Consider the following 25,273-nt stretch of genomic DNA (forward strand, 5'->3'; position numbering starts at 1 on the left):
GCAGAGTGAAACAGAGAGTAGCAGAGTGTAAGAGACAGTAGCAGAGTGTAAGAGACAGTAGCAGAGTGTAAGAGAGTGTAAGATACAGTAACAGAGTGTAAGAGAGTGTAACATCATGTAAGAGAGTGTAAGAGAGTGTAAGAGACAGAAACAGAGTGTAGGAGAGTGTAAGAGACAGTAACAGAGTGTAAGAGACAGTAACAGAGTGTAAGAGACAGCAGCAGAGTGTAAGAGAGTGTAACATAGTGTAAGAGAGTGTAAGAGACAGTAGCAGAGTGTAATAGAAAGTAACAGAGTGTAAGAGAGTGTAAGAGACAGTAGCAGAGTGTGATAGACAGTAACAGAGTGTAAGAGAGTGCTATAGACAGTAGCAGAGTTTAAGAGACAGTAACAGAGTGTAAGAGACAGTAACAGAGTGTAAGAGGGTGTAAGAGACAGTAGCAGAGTGTAGGAGAGTGTAAGAGAGTGTAAGAGACAGTAACAGAGTGTAAGAGACAGTAACAGAGTGTAAGAGACAGCAGCAAAGTGTAAGAGAGTGTAAGAGACAGTAACAGAGTGTAAGAGAGTGTAACAGAGTGTAAGAGACAGTAACAGAGTGTATGAGACAGTAACAGAGTGTAAGAGACAGTAACAGAGTGTACGAGAGTGTAGTAGAGTGTAAGAGACAGTAACAGAGCGTAAGAGACAGTAGCAGAGTGTAAGAGACAGAAGCAGAGTGAAACAGAGAGTAGCAGAGTCTATGAGACAGTAGTAGAGTGTAAGAGACAGTAGCAGATTGTAAGAGAGTGTAAGAGACAGTAACAGAGTGTAAGAGAGTGTAACAGCGTGTAAGAGAGTGTAACAGAGTGTAAGAGAGTGTAAGAGACAGTAACAGAGTGTAGGAGAGTGTAAGAGACAGTAACAGAGTGTAAGAGACAGTAACAGAGTGTAAGAGACAGCAGCAGAGTGTAAGAGAGTGTAACATAGTGTAAGAGAGTGTAAGAGACAGTAGCAGAGTGTAATAGACAGTAACAGAGTGTAAGAGAGTGTAAGAGACAGTAGCAGAGTGTGATAGACAGTAACAGAGTGTAAGAGAGTGTTATAGACAGTAGCAGAGTGTAAGAGACAGTAACAGAGTGTAAGAGACAGTAACAGAGTGTAAGAGACAGTAGCAGAGTGAAAGAAACAGTAGTAGAGTGTAGTAGAGTGTAGTAGAGTGTAAGAGAGTGTCACATGGCATATACCGTCCTCTAGGATCACATAGTCCCGAATGATCTCAGTATACTGTGAACGTCTTTGGGGATCTCTTTGCGTAGACATCGTAAACCTGTGTAAGAGACAGTAGCAGAAAGTAAGAGACGGTAACAGAGTATATGAGACAGTAGCAGAGTGTAAGAGAGTGTAACAGTGTATAGGAGACAGTAACAGAGTATAGGAGACAGTAACAGAGTATAGGAGACAGTAACAGTGTGTAAGAGAATGTAAGCGACAGTAACAGAGTGTAAGAGAGTGTAACAGAGTGTAAGAGACAGTAACAGAGTGTAAGAGGGTGTAAGAGACAGTAGCAGAGTGTAGGAGAGTGTAAGAGAGTGTAAGAGACAGTAACAGAGTGTAAGAGACAGTAACAGAGTATATGAGACAGCAGCAGAGTGTAAGAGAGTGTAACAGAGTATAGGAGACAGTAACAGAGTATAGGAGACAGTAACAGAGTGTAAGAGACAGTAACAGAGTGTACGAGACAGTAACAGAGTGTAAGATACAGTAACAGAGTGTATGACAGTGTAGTAGAGTGTAAGAGACAGTAACAGAGCGTAAGAGATAGTAGCAGAGTGTAAGAGACAGTAGCAGAGTGAAAGAGACAGTAACAGAGTGTAAGAGACAGTAGCAGAGTGTAAGATACAGTAACAGAGTGTAAGAGACAGTAGCAGAGTGTAAGAGAGTGTAAGAGAGTGTACGAGAGTGTAGTAGAGTGTAAGAGACAGTAACAGAGCGTAAGAGACAGTAGCAGAGTGTAAGAGACAGAAGCAGAGTGAAACAGAGAGTAACAGAGTGTAAGAGACAGTAGCAGAGTGTAAGAGACAGTAGCAGATTGTAAGAGAGTGTAATAGACAGTAACAGAGTGTAAGAGAGTGTAACAGCGTGTAAGAGAGTGTAACAGAGTGTAAGAGAGTGTAAGAGACAGTAACAGAGTGTAGGAGAGTGTAAGAGACAGTAACAGAGTGTAAGAGACAGTAACAGAGTGTAAGAGACAGCAGCAGAGTGTAAGAGAGTGTAACATAGTGAAAGAGAGTGTAAGAGACAGTAGCAGAGTGTAATAGACAGTAACAGAGTGTAAGAGAGTGTAAGAGACAGTAGCAGAGTGTAATAGGCAGTAACAGAGTGTAAGAGAGTGTTATAGACAGTAGCAGAGTTTAAGAGACAGTAACAGATTGTAAGAGACAGTAACAGAGTGTAAGAGACAGTAACAGAGTGAAAGAGACAGTAGCAGAGTGAAAGAAACAGTAGTAGAGTGTAGTAGAGTGTAAGAGAGTGTCACATGGCATATACCGTCCTCTAGGATCACATAGTCCCGAATGATCTCAGTATACTGTGAACGTCTTTGGGGATCTCTTTGCGTAGACATCGTAAACCTGTGTAAGAGACAGTAGCAGAGAGTAAGAGACGGTAACAGAGTATATGAGACAGTAGCAGAGTGTAAGAGAGTGTAACAGAGTATAGGAGACAGTAACAGAGTATAGGAGAAAGTAACAGAGTGTAAGAGAATGTAAGAGACAGTAACAGAGTGTAAGAGAGTGTAACAGAGTGTAAGAGACACTAACAGAGTGTAAGATGATGTAAGAGACAGTAGCAGAGTGTAGGAGAGTGTAAGAGAGTGTAAGAGACAGTAACAGAGTGTAAGAGACAGTAACAGAGTATATGAGACAGCAGCAGAGTGTAAGAGAGTGTAACAGAGTATAGGAGACAGTAACAGAGTGTAAGAGACAGTAACAGAGTGTACGAGACAGTAACAGAGTGTAAGATACAGTAACAGAGTGTATGACAGTGTAGTAGAGTGTAAGAGACAGTAACAGAGCGTAAGAGATAGTAGCAGAGTGTAAGAGACAGTAGCAGAGTGAAAGAGACAGTAACAGAGTGTAAGAGACAGTAGCAGAGTGTAAGATACAGTAACAGAGTGTAAGAGACAGTAGCAGAGTGTAAGAGACAGTAGCAGAGTGTAAGAGAGTGTAAGAGACAGTAACAGTGTGTAAGAGGGTGTAACAGCGTGTAAGAGAGTGTAACAGAGTGTACGAGAGTGTAGTAGAGTGTAAGAGACAGTAACAGAGCGTAAGAGACAGTAGCAGAGTGTAAGAGACAGAAGCAGAGTGAAACAGAGAGTAACAGAGTGTAAGAGACAGTAGCAGAGTGTAAGAGACAGTAGCAGATTGTAAGAGAGTGTAATAGACAGTAACAGAGTGTAAGAGAGTGTAACAGCGTGTAAGAGAGTGTAACAGAGTGTAAGAGAGTGTAAGAGACAGTAACAGAGTGTAGGAGAGTGTAAGAGACAGTAACAGAGTGTAAGAGACAGCAGCAGAGTGTAAGAGAGTGTAACATAGTGTAAGAGAGTGTAAGAGACAGTAGCAGAGTGTAATAGACAGTAACAGAGTGTAAGAGAGTGTAAGAGACAGTAGCAGAGTGTAATAGGCAGTAACAGAGTGTAAGAGAGTGTTATAGACAGTAGCAGAGTTTAAGAGACAGTAACAGATTGTAAGAGACAGTAACAGAGTGTAAGAGACAGTAACAGAGTGTAAGAGACAGTAACAGAGTGAAAGAGACAGTAGCAGAGTGAAAAAAACAGTAGTAGAGTGTAGTAGAGTGTAAGAGAGTGTCACATGGCATATACCGTCCTCTAGGATCACATAGTCCCGAATGATCTCAGTATACTGTGAACGTCTTTGGGGATCTCTTCGCGTAGACATCGTAAACCTGTGTAAGAGACAGTAGCAGAGAGTAAGAGACGGTAACAGAGTATATGAGACAGTAGCAGAATGTAAGAGAGTGTAACAGAGTATAGGAGACAGTAACAGAGTATAGGAGACAGTAACAGAGTGTAAGAGAATGTAAGAGACAGTAACAGAGTGTAAGAGAGTGTAACAGAGTGTAAGAGGAAGTAACAGAGTGTAAGAGGGTGTAAGAGACAGTAGCAGAGTGTAGGAGAGTGTAAGAGAGTGTAAGAGACAGTAACAGAGTGTAAGAGACAGTAACAGAGTATATGAGACAGCAGCAGAGTGTAAGAGAGTGTAACAGAGTATAGGAGACAGTAACAGAGTATAGGAGACAGTAACAGAGTGTAAGAGACAGTAACAGAGTGTACGAGACAGTAACAGAGTGTAAGATACAGTAACAGAGTGTATGACAGTGTAGTAGAGTGTAAGAGACAGTAACAGAGCGTAAGAGATAGTAGCAGAGTGTAAGAGACAGTAGCAGAGTGAAAGAGACAGTAACAGAGTGTAAGAGACAGTAGCAGAGTGTAAGATACAGCAACAGAGTGTAAGAGACAGTAGCAGAGTGTAAGAGAGTGTAAGAGACAGTAACAGTGTGTAAGAGGGTGTAACAGCGTGTAAGAGAGTGTAACAGCGTGTAAGAGAGTGTAAGAGACAGTAACAGAGTGTAAGAGGGTGTGAGAGACAGTAGCAGAGTGTAGGAGAGTGTAAGAGAGTGTAAGAGACGGTAACAGAGTGTAAGAGAGTGTAACAGAGTGTAAGAGACAGTAACAGAGTGTACGAGAGTGTAGTAGAGTGTAAGAGACAGTAAGAGAGCGTAAGAGACAGAAGCAGAGTGAAACAGAGAGTAGCAGAGTGTAAGAGACAGTAGCAGAGTGTAAGAGACAGTAGCAGAGTGTAAGAGAGTGTAAGATACAGTAACATAGTGTAAGAGAGTGTAACAGCATGTAAGAGAGTGTAAGAGAGTGTAAGAGACAGTAACAGAGTGTAGGAGAGTGTAAGAGACAGTAACAGAGTGTAAGAGACAGTAACAGAGTGTAAGAGACAGCAGCAGAGTGTAAGAGAGTGTAACATAGTGTAAGAGAGTGTAAGAGACAGTAGCAGAGTGTAATAGAAAGTAACAGAGTGTAAGAGACAGTAGCAGAGTGTGATAGACAGTAACAGAGTGTAAGAGAGTGCTATAGACAGTAGCAGAGTTTAAGAGACAGTAACAGAGTGTAAGAGACAGTAACAGAGTGTAAGAGGGTGTAAGAGACAGTAGCAGAGTGTAGGAGAGTGTAAGAGAGTGTAAGAGAGTGTAAGAGACAGTAACAGAGTGTAAGAGACAGCAGCAAAGTGTAAGAGAGTGCAAGAGACAGTAACAGAGTGTAAGAGAGTGTAACAGAGTGTAAGAGACAGTAACAGAGTGTATGAGACAGTAACAGAGTGTAAGAGACAGTAACAGAGTGTACGAGAGTGTAGTAGAGTGTAAGAGACAGTAACAGAGCGTAAGAGACAGTAGCAGAGTGTAAGAGACAGAAGCAGAGTGAAACAGAGAGTAGCAGAGTCTATGAGACAGTAGCAGAGTGTAAGAGACAGTAGCAGATTGTAAGAGAGTGTAAGAGACAGTAACAGAGTGTAAGAGAGTGTAACAGCGTGTAAGAGAGTGTAACAGAGTGTAAGAGAGTGTAAGAGACAGTAACAGAGTGTAGGAGAGTGTAAGACACAGTAACAGAGTGTAAGAGACAGCAGCAGAGTGTAAGAGAGTGTAACATAGTGTAAGAGAGTGTAAGAGACAGTAGCAGAGTGTGATAGACAGTAACAGAGTGTAAGAGAGTGCTATAGACAGTAGCAGAGTTTAAGAGACAGTAACAGAGTGTAAGAGACAGTAACAGAGTGTAAGAGGGTGTAAGAGACAGTAGCAGAGTGTAGGAGAGTGTATGAGAGTGTAAGAGAGTGTAAGAGACAGTAACAGAGTGTAAGAGACAGTAACAGAGTGAAAGAGACAGTAGCAGAGTGAAAGAAACAGTAGCAGAGTGTAGTAGAGTGTAGTAGAGTGTAAGAGAGTGTCACATGGCATATACCGTCCTCTAGGATCACATAGTCCCGAATGATCTCAGTATACTGTGAACGTCTTTGGGGATCTCTTCGCGTAGACATCGTAAACCTGTGTAAGAGACAGTAGCAGAGAGTAAGAGACGGTAACAGAGTATATGAGACAGTAGCAGAGTGGAAGAGAGTGTAACAGAGTATAGGAGACAGTAACAGAGTGTAAGAGAATGTAAGAGACAGTAACAGAGTGTAAGAGAGTATAACAGAGTGTAAGAGGAAGTAACAGAGTGTAAGAGGGTGTAAGAGACAGTAGCAGAGTGTAGGAGAGTGTAAGAGAGTGTAAGAGACAGTAACAGAGTGTAAGAGACAGTAACAGAGTATATGAGACAGCAGCAGAGTGTAAGAGAGTGTAACAGAGTATAGGCGACAGTAACAGAGTATAGGAGACAGTAACAGAGTGTAAGAGACAGTAACAGAGTGTACGAGACAGTAACAGAGTGTACGAGACAGTAACAGAGTGTATGACAGTGTAGTAGAGTGTAAGAGACAGTAACAGAGCGTAAGAGATAGTAGCAGAGTGTAAGAGACAGTAGCAGAGTGAAAGAGACAGTAACAGAGTGTAAGAGACAGTAGCAGAGTGTAAGATACAGTAACAGAGTGTAAGAGACAGTAGCAGAGTGTAAGAGAGTGTAAGAGACAGTAACAGTGTGTAAGAGGGTGTAACAGCGTGTAAGAGAGTGTAACAGCGTGTAAGAGAGTGTAAGAGAGTGTAAGAGACAGTAACAGAGTGTAAGAGGGTGTGAGAGACAGTAGCAGAGTGTAGGAGAGTGTAAGAGACAGTAACAGTGTGTAAGAGGGTGTAACAGCGTGTAAGAGAGTGTAACAGCGTGTAAGAGAGTGTAAGAGAGTGTAAGAGACAGTAACAGAGTGTAAGAGAGTGTAACAGAGTGTAAGAGACAGTAACAGAGTGTACGAGAGTGTAGTAGAGTGTAAGAGACAGTAAGAGAGCGTAAGAGACAGAAGCAGAGTGAAACAGAGAGTAGCAGAGTGTAAGAGACAGTAGCAGAGTGTAAGAGAGTGCAAGATACAGTAACAGAGGGTAAGAGAGTGTAACAGCATGTAAGAGAGTGTAAGAGAGTGTAAGAGACAGTAACAGAGTGTAATAGAGTGTAAGACACAGTAACAGAGTGTAAGAGACAGCAGCAGAGTGTAAGAGAGTGTAACATAGTGTAAGAGAGTGTAAGAGACAGTAGCAGAGTGTAATAGAAAGTAACAGAGTGTAAGAGAGTGTAAGAGACAGTAGCAGAGTGTGATAGACAGTAACAGAGTGTAAGAGAGTGCTATAGACAGTAGCAGAGTTTAAGAGACAGTAACAGAGTGTAAGAGACAGTAACAGAGTGTAAGAGGGTGTAAGAGACAGTAGCAGAGTGTAGGAGAGTGTATGAGAGTGTAAGAGAGTGTAAGAGACAGTAACAGAGTGTAAGAGACAGTAACAGAGTGTAAGAGACAGCAGCAAAGTGTAAGAGAGTGTAAGAGACAGTAACAGAGTGTAAGAGAGTGTAACAGAGTGTAAGAGACAGTAACAGAGTGTACGAGACAGTAACAGAGTGTAAGAGACAGTAACAGAGTGTACGAGAGTGTAGTAGAGTGCAAGAGACAGTAACAGAGCGTAAGAGACAGTAGCAGAGTGTAAGAGACAGAAGCAGAGTGAAAAAGAGTTTAGCAGAGTCTATGAGACAGTAGCAGAGTGTAAGAGACAGTAGCAGATTGTAAGAGAGTGTAAGAGACAGTAACAGAGTGTAAGAGAGTGTAACAGCGTGTAAGAGAGTGTAACAGAGTGTAAGAGAGTGTAAGAGACAGTAACAGAGTGTAGGAGAGTGTAAGAGACAGTAACAGAGTGTAAGAGACAGTAACAGAGTGTAAGAGCCAGCAGCAGAGTGTAAGAGAGTGTAACATAGTGTAAGAGAGTGTAAGAGACAGTAGCAGAGTGTAATAGACAGTAACAGAGTGTAAGAGAGTGTAAGAGAAAGTAGCAGAGTGTAATAGACAGTAACAGAGTGTAAGAGAGTGGTATAGACAGTAGCAGAGTGTAAGAGACAGTAACAGAGTGTAAGAGACAGTAACAGAGTGAAAGAGACAGTAGCAGAGTGAAAGAAACAGTAGTAGAGTGTAGTAGAGTGTAGTAGAGTGTAAGAGAGTGTCACATGGCATATACCGTCCTCTAGGATCACATAGTCCCGAATGATCTCAGTATACTGTGAACGTCTTTGGGGATCTCTTCGCGTAGACATCGTAAACCTGTGTAAGAGACAGTAGCAGAGAGTAAGAGACGGTAACAGAGTATATGAGACAGTAGCAGAGTGTAAGAGAGTGTAACAGTGTATAGGAGACAGTAACAGAGTATAGGAGACAGTAACAGAGTATAGGAGACAGTAACAGAGTGTAAGAGAATGTAAGAGACAGTAACAGAGTGTAAGAGAGTGTAACAGAGTGTAAGAGACAGTAACAGAGTGTAAGAGGGTGTAAGAGACAGTAGCAGAGTGTAGGAGAGTGTAAGAGAGTGTAAGAGACAGTAACAGAGTGTAAGAGACAGTAACAGAGTATATGAGACAGCAGCAGAGTGTAAGAGAGTGTAACAGAGTATAGGAGACAGTAACAGAGTGTAAGAGACAGTAACAGAGTGTACGAGACAGTAACAGAGTGTAAGATACAGTAACAGAGTGTATGACAGTGTAGTAGAGTGTAAGAGACAGTAACAGAGCGTAAGAGATAGTAGCAGAGTGTAAGAGACAGTAGCAGAGTGAAAGAGACAGTAACAGAGTGTAAGAGACAGTAGCAGAGTGTAAGATACAGTAACAGAGTGTAAGAGACAGTAGCAGAGTGTAAGAGAGTGTAAGAGAGTGTAAGAGACAGTAACAGTGTGTAAGAGGGTGTAACAGCGTGTAAGAGAGTGTAACAGAGTGTACGAGAGTGTAGTAGAGTGTAAGAGACAGTAACAGAGCGTAAGAGACAGTAGCAGAGTGTAAGAGACAGAAGCAGAGTGAAACAGAGAGTAACAGAGTGTAAGAGACAGTAGCAGAGTGTAAGAGACAGTAGCAGATTGTAAGAGAGTGTAATAGACAGTAACAGAGTGTAAGAGAGTGTAACAGCGTGTAAGAGAGTGTAACAGAGTGTAAGAGAGTGTAAGAGACAGTAACAGAGTGTAGGAGAGTGTAAGAGACAGTAACAGAGTGTAAGAGACAGTAACAGAGTGTAAGAGACAGCAGCAGAGTGTAAGAGAGTGTAACATAGTGTAAGAGAGTGTAAGAGACAGTAGCAGAGTGTAATAGACAGTAACAGAGTGTAAGAGAGTGTAAGAGACAGTAGCAGAGTGTAATAGGCAGTAACAGAGTGTAAGAGAGTGTTATAGACAGTAGCAGAGTTTAAGAGACAGTAACAGATTGTAAGAGACAGTAACAGAGTGTAAGAGACAGTAACAGAGTGTAAGAGACAGTAACAGAGTGAAAGAGACAGTAGCAGAGTGAAAGAAACAGTAGTAGAGTGTAGTAGAGTGTAAGAGAGTGTCACATGGCATATACCGTCCTCTAGGATCACATAGTCCCGAATGATCTCAGTATACTGTGAACGTCTTTGGGGATCTCTTCGCGTAGACATCGTAAACCTGTGTAAGAGACGGTAACAGAGTATATGAGACAGTAGCAGAGTGTAAGAGAGTGTAACAGAGTATAGGAGACAGTAACAGAGTATAGGAGACAGTAACAGAGTGTAAGAGAATGTAAGAGACAGTAACAGAGTGTAAGAGAGTGTAACAGAGTGTAAGAGGAAGTAACAGAGTGTAAGAGGGTGTAAGAGACAGTAGCAGAGTGTAGGAGAGTGTAAGAGAGTGTAAGAGACAGTAACAGAGTGTAAGAGACAGTAACAGAGTATATGAGACAGCAGCAGAGTGTAAGAGAGTGTAACAGAGTATAGGAGACAGTAACAGAGTGTAAGAGACAGTAACAGAGTATACGAGACAGTAACAGAGTGTAAGATACAGTAACAGAGTGTATGACAGTGTAGTAGAGTGTAAGAGACAGTAACAGAGCGTAAGAGATAGTAGCAGAGTGTAAGAGACAGTAGCAGAGTGAAAGAGACAGTAACAGAGTGTAAGAGACAGTAGCAGAGTGTAAGATACAGTAACAGAGTGTAAGAGACAGTAGCAGAGTGTAAGAGAGTGTAAGAGAGTGTAAGAGACAGTAACAGTGTGTAAGAGGGTGTAACAGCGTGTAAGAGAGTGTAACAGAGTGTACGAGAGTGTAGTAGAGTGTAAGAGACAGTAACAGAGCGTAAGAGACAGTAGCAGAGTGTAAGAGACAGAAGCAGAGTGAAACAGAGAGTAACAGAGTGTAAGAGACAGTAGCAGAGTGTAAGAGACAGTAGCAGATTGTAAGAGAGTGTAATAGACAGTAACAGAGTGTAAGAGAGTGTAACAGCGTGTAAGAGAGTGTAACAGAGTGTAAGAGAGTGTAAGAGACAGTAACAGAGTGTAGGAGAGTGTAAGAGACAGTAACAGAGTGTAAGAGACAGTAACAGAGTGTAAGAGACAGCAGCAGAGTGTAAGAGAGTGTAACATAGTGTAAGAGAGTGTAAGAGACAGTAGCAGAGTGTAATAGACAGTAACAGAGTGTAAGAGAGTGTAAGAGACAGTAGCAGAGTGTAATAGGCAGTAACAGAGTGTAAGAGAGTGTTATAGACAGTAGCAGAGTTTAAGAGACAGTAACAGATTGTAAGAGACAGTAACAGAGTGTAAGAGACAGTAACAGAGTGTAAGAGACAGTAACAGAGTGAAAGAAACAGTAGTAGAGTGTAGTAGAGTGTAAGAGAGTGTCACATGGCATATACCGTCCTCTAGGATCACATAGTCCCGAATGATCTCAGTATACTGTGAACGTCTTTGGGGATCTCTTCGCGTAGACATCGTAAACCTGTGTAAGAGACAGTAGCAGAGAGTAAGAGACGGTAACAGAGTATATGAGACAGTAGCAGAGTGTAAGAGAGTGTAACAGAGTATAGGAGACAGTAACAGAGTATAGGAGACAGTAACAGAGTGTAAGAGAATGTAAGAGACAGTAACAGAGTGTAAGAGAGTGTAACAGAGTGTAAGAGGAAGTAACAGAGTGTAAGAGGGTGTAAGAGACAGTAGCAGAGTGTAGGAGAGTGTAAGAGAGTGTAAGAGACAGTAACAGAGTGTAAGAGACAGTAACAGAGTGTAAGAGACAGCAGCAGAGTGTAAGAGAGTGTAACATAGTGTAAGAGAGTGTAAGAGACAGTAGCAGAGTGTAATAGACAGTAACAGAGTGTAAGAGAGTGTAAGAGACAGTAACAGAGTGTAAGAGAGTGTAACAGCGTGTAAGAGAGTGTAACAGAGTGTAAGAGAGTGTAAGAGACAGTAACAGAGTGTAAGAGACAGTAACAGAGTGTAAGAGGGTGTAAGAGACAGTAGCAGAGTGTAGGAGAGTGTAAGAGAGTGTAAGAGACAGTAACAGAGTGTAAGAGACAGTAACAGAGTGTAAGAGACAGCAGCAGAGTGCAAGAGAGTGTAACATAGTGTAAGAGAGTGTAAGAGACAGTAGCAGAGTGTAATAGACAGTAACAGAGTGTAAGAGAGTGTAAGAGACAGTAGCAGAGTGTAATAGACAGTAACAGAGTGTAAGAGAGTGTTATAGACAGTAGCAGAGTTTAAGAGACAGTAACAGAGTGTAAGAGACAGTAACAGAGTGTAAGAGGGTGTAAGAGACAGTAGCAGAGTGTAGGAGAGTGTAAGAGAGTGTAAGAGAGTGTAAGAGACAGTAACAGAGTGTAAGAGACAGCAGCAGAGTGTAAGAGACAGTAACATAGTGTAAGAAAGTGTAACAGAGTGTAACAGACTGTAAGAGACAGTAACAGAGTGTAAGAGGGTGTAAGAGACAGTAGCAGAGTGTAGGAGAGTGTAAGAGAGTGTAAGAGAGTGTAAGAGACAGTAACAGAGTGTAAGAGACAGTAACAGAGTGAAAGAGACAGTAGCAGAGTGAAAGAAACAGTAGTAGAGTGTAGTAGAGTGTAGTAGAGTGTAGTAAAGTGTAAGAGAGTGTCACATGGCATATCCCGTCCTCTAGGATCACATAGTCCCGAATGATCTCAGTATACTGTGAACGTCTTTGGGGATCTCTTCGCGTAGACATCGTAAACCTGTGTAAGAGACAGTAGCAGAGAGTAAGAGACGGTAACAGAGTATATGAGACAGTAGCAGAGTGTAAGAGAGTGTAACAGAGTATAGGAGACAGTAACAGAGTATAGGAGACAGTAACAGAGTGTAAGAGAATGTAAGAGACAGTAACAGAGTGTAAGAGAGTATAACAGAGTGTAAGAGGAAGTAACAGAGTGTAAGAGGGTGTAAGAGACAGTAGCAGAGTGTAGGAGAGTGTAAGAGAGTGTAAGAGACAGTAACAGAGTATATGAGACAGCAGCAGAGTGTAAGAGAGTGTAACAGAGTATAGGAGACAGTAACAGAGTATAGGAGACAGTAACAGAGTGTAAGAGACAGTAACAGAGTGTACGAGACAGTAACAGAGTGTAAGATACAGTAACAGAGTGTATGACAGTGTAGTAGAGTGTAAGAGACAGTAACAGAGCGTAAGAGATAGTAGCAGAGTGTAAGAGACAGTAGCAGAGTGAAAGAGACAGTAACAGAGTGTAAGAGACAGTAGCAGAGTGTAAGATACAGTAACAGAGTGTAAGAGACAGTAACAGAGTGTAAGAGAGTGTAAGAGACAGTAACAGTGTGTAAGAGGGTGTAACAGCGTGTAAGAGAGTGTAACAGCGTGTAAGAGAGTGTAAGAGAGTGTAAGAGAGTGTAAGAGACAGTAACAGAGTGTAAGAGGGTGTGAGAGACAGTAGCAGAGTGTAGGAGAGTGTAAGAGAGTGTAAGAGACAGTAACAGAGTGTAAGAGAGTGTAACAGAGTGTAAGAGACAGTAACAGAGTGTACGAGAGTGTAGTAGAGTGTAAGAGACGGTAAGAGACCGTAAGAGACAGAAGCAGAGTGAAACAGAGAGTAGCAGAGTGTAAGAGACAGTAGCAGAGTGTAAGAGACAGTAGCAGAGTGTAAGAGAGTGTAAGATACAGTAACAGAGTGTAACAGAGTGTAAGAGAGTGTAACAGCATGTAAGAGAGTGTAAGAGAGTGTAAGAGACAGTAACAGAGTGTAGGAGAGTGTAAGAGACAGTAACAGAGTGTAAGAGACAGCAACAGAGTGTAAGAGAGTGTAACATAGTGTAAGAGAGTGTAAGAGACAGTAGCAGAGTGTAATAGAAAGTAACAGAGTGTAAGAGAGTGTAAGAGACAGTAGCAGAGTGTGATAGACAGTAACAGAGTGTAAGAGAGTGCTATAGACAGTAGCGGAGTTTAAGAGACAGTAACAGAGTGTAAGAGACAGTAACAGAGTGTAAGAGGGTGTAAGAGACAGTAGCAGAGTGTAGGAGAGTGTAAGAGAGTGTAAGAGAGTGTAAGAGACAGTAACAGAGTGTAAGAGACAGTACAAGAGTGTAAGAGACAGCAGCAAAGTGTAAGAGAGTGTAAGAGACAGTAACAGAGTGTAAGAGAGTGTAACAGAGTGTAAGAGACAGTAACAGAGTGTACGAGACAGTAATAGAGTGTAAGAGACAGTAACAGAGTGTACGAGAGTGTAGTAGAGTGTAAGAGACAGTAACAGAGCGTAAGAGACAGTAGCAGAGTGTAAGAGACAGAAGCAGAGTGAAACAGAGAGTAGCAGAGTCTATGAGACAGTAGCAGAGTGTAAGAGACAGTAGCAGATTGTAAGAGAGTGTAAGAGACAGTAACAGAGTGTACGAGACAGTAACAGAGTGTAAGATACAGTAACAGAGTGTATGACAGTGTAGTAGAGTGTAAGAGACAGTAACAGAGCGTAAGAGATAGTAGCAGAGTGTAAGAGACAGTAGCAGAGTGAAAGAGACAGTAACAGAGTGTAAGAGACAGTAGCAGAGTGTAAGATACAGTAACAGAGTGTAAGAGACAGCAGCAGAGTGTAAGAGAGTGTAAGAGACAGTAACAGTGTGTAAGAGGGTGTAACAGCATGTAAGAGAGTGTAACAGCGTGTAAGAGAGTGTAAGAGAGTGTAAGAGACAGTAACAGAGTGTAAGAGGGTGTGAGAGACAGTAGCAGAGTGTAGGAGAGTGTAAGAGAGTGTAAGAGACAGTAACAGAGTGTACAAGACAGTAACAGAGTGTACGAGACAGTAACAGAGTGTATGACAGTGTAGTAGAGTGTAAGAGACAGTAACAGAGCGTAAGAGACAGTAGCAGAGTGTAAGAGACAGAAGCAGAGTGAAACAGAGAGTAACAGAGTGTAAGAGAAAGTAGCAGAGTGTAAGAGACAGTAGCAGATTGTAAAAGAGTGTAATAGACAGTAACAGAGTGTAAGAGAGTGTAACAGCGTGTAAGAGAGTGTAACAGAGTGTAAGAGAGTGTAAGAGACAGTAACAGAGTGTAGGAGAGTGTAAGAGACAGTAACAGAGTGTAAGAGACAGTAACAGAGTGTAAGAGACAGCAGCAGAGTGTAAGAGAGTGTAACATAGTGTAAGAGAGTGTAATAGACAGTAACAGAGTGTAAGAGAGTGTAAGAGACAGTAGCAGAGTGTAATAGGCAGTAACAGAGTGTAAGAGAGTGTTATAGACAGTAGCAGAGTTTAAGAGACAGTAACAGATTGTAAGAGACAGTAACAGAGTGTAAGAGACAGTAACAGAGTGAAAGAGACAGTAGCAGAGTGAAAGAAACAGTAGTAGAGTGTAGTAGAGTGTAGTAGAGTGTCACATTGCATATACCGTCCTCTAGGATCACATAGTCCCGAATGATCTCAGTATACTGTGAACGTCTTTGGGGATCTCTTCGCGTAGACATCGTAAACCTGTGTAAGAGACAGTAGCAGAGAGTAAGAGACGGTAACAGAGTATATGAGACAGTAGCAGAGTGTAGGAGAGTGTAAGAGACAGTAACAGAGTGTAAGAGACAGTAACAGAGTATATGAGACAGCAGCAGAGTGTAAGAGAGTGTAACAGAGTATAGGAGACAGTAACAGAGTATAGGAGACAGTAACAGAGTATAGGAGACAGTAACAGAGTGTAAGAGACAGTAACAGAGTGTACGAGACAGTAACAGAGTGTATGACAGTGTAGTAGAGTGTAAGAGACAGTAACAGAGCGTAAGAGATAGTAGCAGAGTGTAAGAGACAGTAGCAGAGTGAAAGAGACAGTAACAGAGTGTAAGAGACAGTAGCAGAGTGTAAGATACAGTAACAGAGTGTAAGAGACAGTAGCAGAGTGTAAGATACAGTAACAGAGTGTAAGAGACAGTAGCAGAGTGTAAGAGAGTGTAAGAGACAGTAACAGTGTGTAAGAGGGTGTAACAGCGTGTAAGAGGGTGTAACAGCGTGTAAGAGAGTGTAACAGCGTGTAAGAGAGTGTAAGAGAGTGTAAGAGACAGTAACAGAGTGTAAGAGGGTGTGAGAGACAGTAGCAGAGTGTAGGAGAGTGTAAGAGAGTGTAAGAGACGGTAACAGAGTGTAAGAGAGTGTAACAGAGTGTAAGAGACAGTAACAGAGTGTACGAGAGTGTAGTAGAGTGTAAGAGACAGTAAGAGAGCGTAAGAGACAGAAGCAGAGTGAAACAGAGAGTAGCAGAGTGTAAGAGACAGTAGCAGAGTGTAAGAGACAGTAGCAGAGTGTAAGAGAGTGTAAGATACAGTAACAGAGTGTAAGAGAGTGTAACAGCATGTAAGAGAGTGTAAGAGAGTGTAAGAGACAGTAACAGAGTGTAGGAGAGTGTAAGAGACAGTAACAGAGTGTAAGAGACAGCAGCAGAGTGTAAGAGAGTGTAACATAGTGTAAGAGAGTGTAAGAGACAGTAGCAGAGTGTAATAGAAAGTAACAGAGTGTAAGAGACAGTAGCAGAGTGTGATAGACAGTAACAGAGTGTAACAGAGTGCTATAGACAGTAGCAGAGTTTAAGAGACAGTAACAGAGTGTAAGAGACAGTAACAGAGTGTAAGAGGGTGTAAGAGACAGTAGCAGAGTGTAGGAGAGTGTAAGAGAGTGTAAGAGAGTGTAAGAGACAGTAACAGAGTGTAAGAGACAGTAACAGAGTGTAAGAGACAGCAGCAAAGTGTAAGAGAGTGTAAGAGACAGTAACAGAGTGTAAGAGAGTGTAACAGAGTGTAAGAGACAGTAACAGAGTGTATGAGACAGTAACAGAGTGTAAGAGACAGTAACAGAGTGTACGAGAGTGTAGTAGAGTGTAAGAGACAGTAACAGAGCGTAAGAGACAGTAGCAGAGTGTAAGAGACAGAAGCAGAGTGAAACAGAGAGTAGCAGAGTCTATGAGACAGTAGCAGAGTGTAAGAGACAGTAACAGATTGTAAGAGAGTGTAAGAGACAGTAACAGAGTGTAAGAGAGTGTAACAGCGTGTAAGAGAGTGTAACAGAGTGTAAGAGAGTGTAAGAGACAGTAACAGAGTGTAGGAGAGTGTAAGAGACAGTAACAGAGTGTAAGAGACAGTAACAGAGTGTAAGAGACAGCAGCAGAGTGTAAGAGAGTGTAACATAGTGTAAGAGAGTGTAAGAGACAGTAGCAGAGTGTAATAGACAGTAACAGAGTGTAAGAGAGTGTAAGAGACAGTAGCAGAGTGTAATAGACAGTAACAGAGTGTAAGAGAGTGTTATAGACAGTAGCAGAGTGTAAGAGACAGTAACAGAGTGTAAGAGACAGTAACAGAGTGAAAGAGACAGTAGCAGAGTGAAAGAAACAGTAGTAGAGTGTAGTAGAGTGTAAGAGAGTGTCACATGGCATATACCGTCCTCTAGGATCACATAGTCCCGAATGATCTCAGTATACTGTGAACGTCTTTGGGGATCTCTTCGCGTAGACATCGTAAACCTGTGTAAGAGACAGTAGCAGAGAGTAAGAGACGGTAACAGAGTATATGAGACAGTAGCAGAGTGTAAGAGAGTGTAACAGTGTATAGGAGACAGTAACAGAGTATAGGAGACAGTAACAGAGTATAGGAGACAGTAACAGTGTGTAAGAGAATGTAAGAGACAGTAACAGAGTGTAAGAGAGTGTAACAGAGTGTAAGAGACAGTAACAGAGTGTAAGAGGGTGTAAGAGACAGTAAGAGGGTGTAAGAGACAGTAGCAGAGTGTAGGAGAGTGTAAGAGAGTGTAAGAGACAGTAACAGAGTGTAAGAGACAGTAACAGAGTATATGAGACAGCAGCAGAGTGTAAGAGAGTGTAACAGAGTATAGGAGACAGTAACAGAGTGTAAGAGACAGTAACAGAGTGTACGAGACAGTAACAGAGTGTAAGATACAGTAACAGAGTGTATGACAGTGAAGTAGAGTGTAAGAGACAGTAACAGAGCGTAAGAGATAGTAGCAGAGTGTAAGAGACAGTAGCAGAGTGAAAGAGACAGTAGCAGAGTGTAAGAGACAGTAGCAGAGTGTAAGATACAGTAACAGAGTGTAAGAGACAGTAGCAGAGTGTAAGAGAGTGTACGAGAGTGTACGAGAGTGTAGTAGAGTGTAAGAGACAGTAACAGAGCGTAAGAGACAGTAGCAGAGCGTAAGAGACAGAAGCAGAGTGAAACAGAGAGTAACAGAGTGTAAGAGACAGTAGCAGAGTGTAAGAGACAGTAGCAGATTGTAAGAGAGTGTAATAGACAGTAACAGAGTGTAAGAGAGTGTAACAGCGTGTAAGAGAGTGTAACAGAGTGTAAGAGAGTGTAAGAGACAGTAACAGAGTGTAGGAGAGTGTAAGAGACAGTAACAGAGTGTAAGAGACAGTAACAGAGTGTAAGAGACAGCAGCAGAGTGTAAGAGAGTGTAACATAGTGTAAGAGAGTGTAAGAGACAGTAGCAGAGTGTAATAGACAGTAACAGAGTGTAAGAGAGTGTAAGAGACAGTAGCAGAGTGTAATAGACAGTAACAGAGTGTAAGAGAGTGTTATAGACAGTAGCAGAGTTTAAGAGACAGTAACAGAGTGTAAGTGACAGTAACAGAGTGTAAGAGGGTGTAAGAGACAGTAGCAGAGTGTAGGAGAGTGGAAGAGACAGTAACAGTGTGTAAGAGGGTGTAACAGCGTGTAAGAGAGTGTAACAGCGTGCAAGAGAGTGTAACAGAGTGTAAGAGACAGTAACAGAGTTTAACAGGGTGTAAGAGACAGTAGCAGAGTGTAGGAGAGTGTAAGAGAGTGTAAGAGACAGTAACAGAGTGTAAGAGAGTGTAACACAGTGTAAGAGACAGTAACAGAGTGTACGAGAGTGTAGTAGAGTGTAAGAGACAGTAAGAGAGCATAAGAGACAGAAGCAGAGTGAAACAGAGAGTAGCAGAGTGTAAGAGACAGTAGCAGAGTGTAAGAGACAGTAACAGAGTGTAGGAGAGTGTAAGAGACAGTAACAGAGTGTAAGAGACAGTAACAGAGTGTAAGAGACAGCAGCAGAGTGTAAGAGAGTGTAACATAGTGTAAGAGAGTGTAAGAGACAGTAGCAGAGTGTAATAGACAGTAACAGAGTGTAAGAGAGTGTAAGAGACAGTAGCAGAGTGTAATAGACAGTAACAGAGTCTAAGAGAGTGTTATAGACAGTAGCAGAGTTTAAGAGACAGTAACAGAGTGTAAGAGACAGTAACAGAGAGTAAGAGACAGTAACAGAGTGAAAGAGACAGTAGCAGAGTGAAAGAAACAGTAGTAGAGTGTAGTAGAGTGTAAGAGAGTGTCACATGGCATATACCGTCCTCTAGGATCACATAGTCCCGAATGATCTCAGTATACTGTGAAAGTCTTTGGGGATCTCTTCGCGTAGACATCGTAAACCTGTGTAAGAGACAGTAGCAGAGAGTAAGAGATGGTAACAGAGTATATGAGACAGTAGCAGAGTGTAAGAGAGTGTAACAGAGTATAGGAGACAGTAACAGAGTGTAAGAGAATGTAAGAGACAGTAACAGAGTGTAAGAGGGTGTAAGAGACAGTAGCAGAGTGTAGGAGAGTGTAAGAGAGTGTAAGAGACAGTAACAGAGTGTAAGAGACAGTAACAGAGTATATGAGACAGTAGCAGAGTGTAAGAGAGTGTAACAGAGTGTAAGAGACAGTAACAGAGTGTAAGAGGGTGTAAGAGACAGTAGCAGAGTGTAGGAGAGTGTAAGAGAGTGTAAGAGACAGTAACAGAGTGTAAGAGACAGTAACAGAGTATATGAGACAGTAGCAGAGTGTAAGAGAGTGTAACAGAGTATAGGAGACAGTAACAGAGTATAGGAGACAGTAACAGAGTGTAAGAGACAGTACCAGAGTGTACGAGACAGTAACAGAGTGTAAGATACAGTAACAGAGTGTATGACAGTGTAGTAGAGTGTAAGAGACAGTAACAGAGCGTAAGAGATAGTAGCAGAGTGTAAGAGACAGTAACAGTGTGTAAGAGGGTGTAACAGCGTGTAAGAGAGTGTAACAGCGTGTAAGAGAGTGTAAGAGACAGTAACAGAGTGTAAGAGGGTGTAAGAGACAGTAGCAGAGTGTAGGAGAGTGTAAGAGAGTGTAAGAGACAGTAACAGAGTGTAAGAGAGTGTAACAGAGTGTAAGAGACAGTAACAGAGTGTACGAGAGTGTAGTAGAGAGTAAGAGACAGTAAGAGAGCGTAAGAGACAGAAGCAGAGTGAAACAGAGAGTAGCAGAGTGTAAGAGACAGTAGCAGAATGTAAGAGAGTGTAAGAGACAGTAACAGAGTGTAAGAGAGTGTAACAGCATGTATGAGAGTGTAAGAGAGTGTAAGAGACAGTAACAGAGTGTAGGAGAGTGTAAGAGACAGTAACAGAGTGTAAGAGACAGTAAAAGAGTGTAAGAGACAGCAGCAGAGTTTAAGAGAGTGTAACATAGTGCAAGAGAGTGTAAGAGACAGTAGCAGAGTGTAATAGACAGTAACAGAGTGTAAGAGAGTGTAAGAGACAGTAGCAGAGTGTAATAGACAGTAACAGAGTGTAAGAGACAGTAACAGAGTGTAAGAGGGTGTAAGAGACAGTAGCAGAGTGGAGGAGAGTGTAAAAGACAGTAACAGAGTGTAAGAGACAGTAACAGAGTGTAAGAGACAGCAGCAGAGTGTAAGAGAGTGTAAGAGACAGTAACAGAGTGTAAGAGAGTGTAACAGAGTGTAAGAGACAGTAACAGAGTGTACGAGACAGTAACAGAGTGTAAGAGACAGTAACAGAGTGTACGAGAGTGTAGTAGAGTGTAAGAGACAGTAACAGAGCGTAAGAGACAGTAGCAGAGTGTAAGAGACAGAAGCAGAGTGAAACAGAGAGTAGCAGAGTGTAAGAGACAGTAGCAGAGTGTAAGAGACAGTAGCAGAGTGTAAGAGAGTGTAACAGCGTGTAAGAGAGTGTAACAGAGTGTAAGAGAGTGTAAGAGACAGTAACAGAGTGTAGGAGAGTGTAAGAGACAGTAACAGAGTGTAAGAGACAGTAACAGAGTGTAAGAGACAGCAGCAGAGTGTAAGAGAGTGTAACATAGTGTAAGACAGTGTAAGAGACAGTAGCAGAGTGTAATAGACAGTAACAGAGTGTAAGAGAGTGTAAGAGACAGTAGCAGAGTGTAATAGACAGTAACAGAGTGTAAGAGAGTGTTATAGACAGTAGCAGAGTTTAAGAGACAGTAACAGAGTATAAGAGACAGTAACAGAGTGTAAGAGACAGTAACAGAGTGTAAGAGACAGTAACAGAGTCAAAGAGACAGTAGCAGAGTGAAAGAAACAGTAGTAGAGGGTAGTAGAGTGTAGTAGAGTGTAGTAGAGTGTAAGAGAGTGTCAAATGGCATATACCGTCCTCTAGGATCACATAGTCCCGAATGATCTCAGTATACTGTGAACGTCTTTGGGGATCTCTTCGTGTAGACATCGTAAACCTGTGTAAGAGACAGGAGTAGAGAGTAAGAGACGGTAACAGAGTATATGAGACAGTAGCAGAGTGTAAGAGAGTGTAACAGAGTATAGGAGACAGTAACAGAGTATAGGAGACAGTAAAAGAGTGGAAGAGAATGTAAGAGACAGTAACAGAGTTTAAGAGAGTGTAACGGAGTGTAATAGACAGTAACAGAGTGTAAGAGGGTGTAAGAGACAGTAGCAGAGTGTAGGAGAGGGTAAGAGAGTGTAAGAGACAGTAACAGAGTGTAAGAGACAGTAACAGAGTATATGAGTCAGCAGCAGAGTGTAAGAGAGTGTAACAGAGTATAGGAGACAGTAACAGAGTATAGGAGACAGTAACAGAGTGTAAGAGACAGTAACAGAGTGTACGAGACAGTAACAGAGTGTAAGATACAGTAACAGAGTGTATGACAGTGTAGTAGAGTGTAAGAGACAGTAACAGAGCGTAAGAGATAGTAGCAGAGTGTAAGAGACAGTAGCAGAGTGTAAGAGACAGTAGCAGAGTGTAAGATACAGTAACAGAGTGTAAGAGACAGTAGCAGAGTGTAAGAGAGTGTAAGAGACAGTAACAGTGTGTAAGAGGGTGTAACAGCGTGTAAGAGAGTGTAACAGCGTGTAAGAGAGTGTAACAGAGTGTAAGAGACAGTAACAGAGTGTAAGAGGGTGTAAGAGACAGTAGCAGAGTGTAGGAGAGTGTAAGAGAGTGTAAGAGACAGTAACAGAGTGTAAGAGAGTGTAACAGAGTGTAAGAGACAGTAACAGAGTGTACGAGAGTGTAGTAGAGTGTAAGAGACAGTAAGAGAGCGTAAGAGACAGAAGCAGAGTGAAACAGAGAGTAGCAGAGTGTAAGAGACAGTAGCAGAGTGTAAGAGAGTGTAAGAGACAGTAACAGAGTGTAAGAGAGTGTAAGAGACAGTAACAGAGTGTAGGAGAGTGTAAGAGACAGTAACAGAGTGTAAGAGACAGCAGCAGAGTGTAAGAGAGTGTAACATAGTGTAAGAGAGTGTAAGAGACAGTAGCAGAGTGTAAGAGACAGCAGCAGAGTGTAAGAGAGTGTAAGAGACAGTAACAGAGTGTAAGAGAGTGTAAGAGAGTGTAAGAGACAGTAACAGAGTGTAAGAGAGTGTAAGAGACAGTAACAGAGTGTAGGAGAGTGTAAGAGACAGTAACAGAGTGTAAGAGACAGTAACAGAGTGTAAGAGACAGCAGCAGAGTGTAAGAGAGTGTAACATAGTGTAAGAGAGTGTAAGAGACAGTAACAGAGTGTAAGAGACAGTAACAGAGTGTAAGAGACAGCAGCAGAGTGTAAGAGAGTGTAACATAGTGTAAGAGAGTGTAAGAGAGAGTAGCAGAGTGTAATAGACAGTAACAGAGTGTAAGAGAGTGTAAGAGACAGTAACAGAGTGTAAGAGACAGCAGCAGAGTGTAAGAGAGTGTAAGAGACAGTAACAGAGTGTAAGAGAGTGTAACAGAGTGTAAGAGACAGTAACAGAGTGTACGAGACAGTAACAGAGTGTAAGAGACAGTAACAGAGTGTACGAGAGTGTAGTAGAGTGTAAGAGACAGTAACAGAGCGTAAGAGACAGTAGCAGAGTGTAAGAGACAGAAGCAGAGTGAAACAGAGAGTAGCAGAGTGTAAGAGACAGTAGCAGAGTGTAAGAGACAGTAGCAGAGTGTAAGAGAGTGTAAGAGACAGTAACAGAGTGTAAGAGAGTGTAACAGCGTGTAAGAGAGTGTAACAGAGTGTAAGAGAGTGTAAGAGACAGTAACAGAGTGTAGGAGAGTGTAAGAGACAGTAACAGAGTGTAAGAGACAGTAACAGAGTGTAAGAGACAGCAGCAGAGTGTAAGAGAGTGTAACATAGTGTAAGACAGTGTAAGAGACAGTAGCAGAGTGTAATAGACAGTAACAGAGTGTAAGAGAGTGTAAGAGACAGTAGCAGAGTGTAATAGACAGTAACAGAGTGTAAGAGAGTGTTATAGACAGTAGCAGAGTTTAAGAGACAGTAACAGAGTATAAGAGACAGTAACAGAGTGTAAGAGACAGTAACAGAGTGTAAGAGACAGTAACAGAGTCAAAGAGACAGTAGCAGAGTGAAAGAAACAGTAGTAGAGGGTAGTAGAGTGTAGTAGAGTGTAGTAGAGTGTAAGAGAGTGTCAAATGGCATATACCGTCCTCTAGGATCACATAGTCCCGAATGATCTCAGTATACTGTGAACGTCTTTGGGGATCTCTTCGTGTAGACATCGTAAACCTGTGTAAGAGACAGGAGTAGAGAGTAAGAGACGGTAACAGAGTATATGAGACAGTAGCAGAGTGTAAGAGAGTGTAACAGAGTATAGGAGACAGTAACAGAGTATAGGAGACAGTAAGAGAGTGGAAGAGAATGTAAGAGACAGTAACAGAGTTTAAGAGAGTGTAACGGAGTGTAATAGACAGTAACAGAGTGTAAGAGGGTGTAAGAGACAGTAGCAGAGTGTAGGAGAGGGTAAGAGAGTGTAAGAGACAGTAACAGAGTGTAAGAGACAGTAACAGAGTATATGAGTCAGCAGCAGAGTGTAAGAGAGTGTAACAGAGTATAGGAGACAGTAACAGAGTATAGGAGACAGTAACAGAGTGTAAGAGACAGTAACAGAGTGTACGAGACAGTAACAGAGTGTAAGATACAGTAACAGAGTGTATGACAGTGTAGTAGAGTGTAAGAGACAGTAACAGAGCGTAAGAGATAGTAGCAGAGTGTAAGAGACAGTAGCAGAGTGTAAGAGACAGTAGCAGAGTGTAAGATACAGTAACAGAGTGTAAGAGACAGTAGCAGAGTGTAAGAGAGTGTAAGAGACAGTAACAGTGTGTAAGAGGGTGTAACAGCGTGTAAGAGAGTGTAACAGCGTGTAAGAGAGTGTAACAGAGTGTAAGAGACAGTAACAGAGTGTAAGAGGGTGTAAGAGACAGTAGCAGAGTGTAGGAGAGTGTAAGAGAGTGTAAGAGACAGTAACAGAGTGTAAGAGAGTGTAACAGAGTGTAAGAGACAGTAACAGAGTGTACGAGAGTGTAGTAGAGTGTAAGAGACAGTAAGAGAGCGTAAGAGACAGAAGCAGAGTGAAACAGAGAGTAGCAGAGTGTAAGAGACAGTAGCAGAGTGTAAGAGAGTGTAAGAGACAGTAACAGAGTGTAAGAGAGTGTAAGAGACAGTAACAGAGTGTAGGAGAGTGTAAGAGACAGTAACAGAGTGTAAGAGACAGCAGCAGAGTGTAGGAGAGTGTAACATAGTGTAAGAGAGTGTAAGAGACAGTAGCAGAGTGTAAGAGACAGCAGCAGAGTGTAAGAGAGTGTAAGAGACAGTAACAGAGTGTAAGAGAGTGTAAGAGAGTGTAAGAGACAGTAACAGAGTGTAAGAGAGTGTAAGAGACAGTAACAGAGTGTAGGAGAGTGTAAGAGACAGTAACAGAGTGTAAGAGACAGCAGCAGAGTGTAAGAGAGTGTAACATAGTGTAAGAGAGTGTAAGAGACAGTAGCAGAGTGTAAGAGACAGTAGCAGAGTGTAAGAGAGTGTACGAGACAGTGACAGAGTGTAAGAGACAGTAACAGAATGTACGAGAGTGTAGTAGAGTGTAAGAGACAGTAACAGAGTGTAAGAGACAGTAACAGAGTGTAAGAGACAGTAGCAGAGTGTAATAGACAGTAACAGAGTGTAAGAGAGTGTTATAGACAGTAGCAGAGTTTAAGAGACAGTAACAGAGTGTAAGAGACAGTAACAGAGTGTAAGAGGGTGTAAGAGACAGTAGCAGAGTGTAGGAGAGTGTAAAAGAGTGTAAGAGAGTGTAAGAGACAGTAACAGAGTGTAAGAGACAGTAACAGAGTGTAAGAGACAGCAGCAGAGTGTAAGAGAGTGTAAGAGACAGCAACAGAGTGTAAGAGAGTGTAACAGAGTGTAAGAGACAGTAACAGAGTGTACGAGACAGTAACAGAGTGTAAGAGACAGTAACAGAGCGTAAGAGACAGTAGCAGAGTGTAAGAGACAGAAGCAGAGTGAAACAGAGAGTAGCAGAGTGTAAGAGACAGTAGCAGAGTGTAAGAGAGTGTAACAGCATGTAAGAGAGTGTAACAGCATGTAAGAGAGTGTAACAGAGTGTAAGAGAGTGTAAGAGACAGTAACAGAGTGTAGGAGAGTGTAAGAGACAGTAACAGAGTGTAAGAGACAGTAACAGAGTGTAAGAGACAGCAGCAGAGTGCAAGAGAGTGTAACATAGTGTAAGAGAGTGTAAGAGACAGTAGCAGAGTGTAATAGACAGTAACAG

This window comes from Spea bombifrons, chromosome 9 (assembly GCF_027358695.1).
Source record: "Spea bombifrons isolate aSpeBom1 chromosome 9, aSpeBom1.2.pri, whole genome shotgun sequence".
Taxonomy (NCBI): Eukaryota; Metazoa; Chordata; class Amphibia; order Anura; family Pelobatidae; genus Spea; species Spea bombifrons.